Below are 3211 nucleotides of genomic sequence, written 5' to 3' on the forward strand. Positions count from 1 at the left end.
CGCTGCACCTAACAGCTGTCAGACGAAGCACTAATGTCAATAATGTGACCAATAAGGAAGACCTGAAATAGACTCAAAGAAAATGAGCAACTCTTAGTTTTATAAATATTGGTCAAATAACACGATGTGTTGAACATTTCTGGTTAAGAAGCCTAGTTTTGACTGTTCCTCTCAAGTCAATAGTTCCCCAAAAAATATCAAATAGGCCTAACGTTAACCTATTTGGCGGAACTCCTAGCCTGCACTCCGCTTTTTTATTTGGTTAGCTTGTATTTGGTAACAAACATATCTCTTTTCCACAGCATTGTATTACTGCTATATGAGGTTATTGTATTTCCCAGTGGCATCCATCTCAGAAACCAGAGCATAACAACCCAGAAAACAACACACTGACAGGACATACATATAGATTTGAGGAACTGTGATAAACAGTGAAGAGATCGTTTGTTCATTGTCAGCTGAGTTACCACTGCACGTTTCATGCAAAGGTGGGTAGCCTAGTCTATCCGGACACTTTTCTAATCAGGCCTTTCATTAACACTATTATAGCTTACTTAAAATGTCAGGAGAATTATAGGCCTGTGTATGAATAACATTTATTTCTGTAAAACATCTAAATATGCACTACTAGGCCTACAAATACTAGATAAAACTGCAAAAGAATGCCATAATTAAACCCTTACTGTATCTGCATATAGATTGGTTTGTAATACTTCCTTTGTCTGTCAGTAACACTGACATCTCATCTGTGGATACAGTGTTCTGTTTGTGCAGCTAAGCATGGGTAAAAGGACACAGTAATGTATTGGTGCCTCAGGCAGACAGAGCTCTAGTATCAGGGCTTGAGTTCAAGTGTGGTGGAGGAGAATACCCTTAAGGAAGGGTGTCCACCACACAGTGTCTTCTTTAACCTACTAAACTGGGGGAAGTCTGAGGCTCCATGACTGCCTCTGTCATAACAAACAATTCTTTGGTTTCAATGTGGGTCATTCTGTACAGTGGTGCCACACATTGACCCAACCTTGTTCAAGCAAGCATTTGCTTCCCCTCATGTGACTGAACTGAATAGCTAGCTGCGGCTATTAGCCAAAAGTTCATGTGATTAGTTCCTATCAGTGGACTGACTTGAATGAGTAAGAGACAGGGACAGAGAAGGTCATCTTAGCCAAATGATCTGGAGACCTGATGACTAGAATTGATTCCTTCTCCAACTCTCCACTCTCCTGACTGAAAACAGTGCATCTGCCTTCTGTGTTTTGTTTGACCAGACTCTCTGGGCCTGGCGCAAATACTGTGGGGAATTTGAGGAAAGATGTGACCAGAACATAAGTCAGGGAGAGGGAGAGAAAGAAGAGGCAAGAGAGAGTGAGTGTGTAAGTGAGTGTGAAGACTGAGCGTGAAAGGGATGGAGGGAGGGAGAGAGAGAGAGGGGGATGGAGAAATATAAGGGGAGAGAGAGACAGTCAGGGAGGGAGAGGCGAGAGACAGAGAGAGGTAACGAGTATGTATAGCAGTGACTTACAGATAGGAAGGTACTGGAATGATTGATGACCTGGTCTTCACCTTCGCCAAGCATCTCATTTTACTTTTTTCTCAATCCTAACACTGAATTCCAGATGGGAGATCTTAGGTTCCCTACATAATACATGCTCAGTCTTAACACATTCGCATACATTCGTTTTTATACTGATTTGTGTTTGTTTGAACCCTGCCAACCTGAAAATGATTGTATGGTTGCTTGTCTGCTCAACACTCAACACGAATAAAGCCCATAGGGGCGGGGTGTTTGTGTCCACTCTCATCCTATGGTTCATTGGTTGTCATGGACCATGGACCAGCACTCTCCCTTCTCTCCCTTGAGAAACAACCCTCTTACTTCTCTAGACAGCACATTCCTCACCTGATAAATATATGGATCCCTCCATGCATTTTATTATACTGTGATCACAGGCCAAATCGCATGGCAAGGGCAGGGTGGCTAGATGGACCTTTGATAACAAACATTCCCCGCGGGGCTTTACAGAGATGCTTGGATATCCAAATCTAAACTGGGGTGACACTGGGTTGACAAGCTGCTTAAGCACTTTATCATAGAAACCTTGGTACGGTACATGACATGCACTGTTTTCTTTTGGGGCTATGGTGTTTGGGTGACTCCCTATTTTCACATATAATAAACTCCTTGTGGGTAACAGTGCCTTTGTGTTCTTATCCAGCTCTCTTCTGTATGGTGTCTGTCTGGGAAAGGGCAGTGGTACGCCAGAATGGTGAGATAACAAAGGCAGGGATGGAGAGACATTTGACCAGATCACATGAAGACAAACGAAGAGCCAGAACAATAACAAGGAGAAAGAACACAATAAGGCTTTATGTCCCAAAAAGTATGTATGTTTTGAAATATTATTGTCAGACTGACTTTTGTTCAGAGAGTGAATGAAAACTGTGTTTAGTGTGTGAGCACACCTACAGTACCTGTTTGTGGTCGAGACTGACTTCATGTGCCAAAGGTCTCTGACCACCACTGTCAGACTGTCACACCATTGTCCATAAGAAGACAATGTTTCACCACTGCCTGTCTCTGACTCACAGTGTGGATTAGCGAAAAGAGTGCAGGCAGATAAGATTAGGATTATCATCAGGGTTGGCAACAATCAGGGTTTAACATCAAGGCGGACAACAGGACTGAGGCTTTTACAGATTTTAATTAAAACTAGGCTCCATGGAGTTGGATCTGTCACAATGAGGGAGTGGAACATTCTAGGTGGTTGGTAAAATGATATGACTCTTACACAATTATGTTAATCCATCTTCCTCATATTCATGTCAATAAATGTAGTCAAAACATCCCCCTATGTCCCAAAAAGACGACCTGCGGAAGTGGTATGAGAGCTTTACCTGCAATTTCTACTAAATTGGCAGTCACTTGGTATTAGTAGTTACTGTGAACACCAATGGGATTGTTGTTGCATGTGAGATTAATTCTTCAGGGAACAATTCAATCCCAGAAAATCTCATCAGACAATAGTTCTGTTTCCGGTGTTACTCGTATTTTTTACGGTCCATTCATTCCTTGTGAAAAAAAACACAAAATGCTTTATAAGAACCCAACCTTGTTGTACAGTGTGAGGTTTACTTTGAACATGGCAAAACCACATTGAAAAGCGTCACAATAGAGCCGAGGGTTTTATTTATAATGAAAGGTGTTAAACTC

The sequence above is a fragment of the Clupea harengus genome, chromosome 9 (genome assembly GCF_900700415.2).
Source record: "Clupea harengus chromosome 9, Ch_v2.0.2, whole genome shotgun sequence".
In the NCBI taxonomy this organism is placed as follows: Eukaryota; Metazoa; Chordata; class Actinopteri; order Clupeiformes; family Clupeidae; genus Clupea; species Clupea harengus.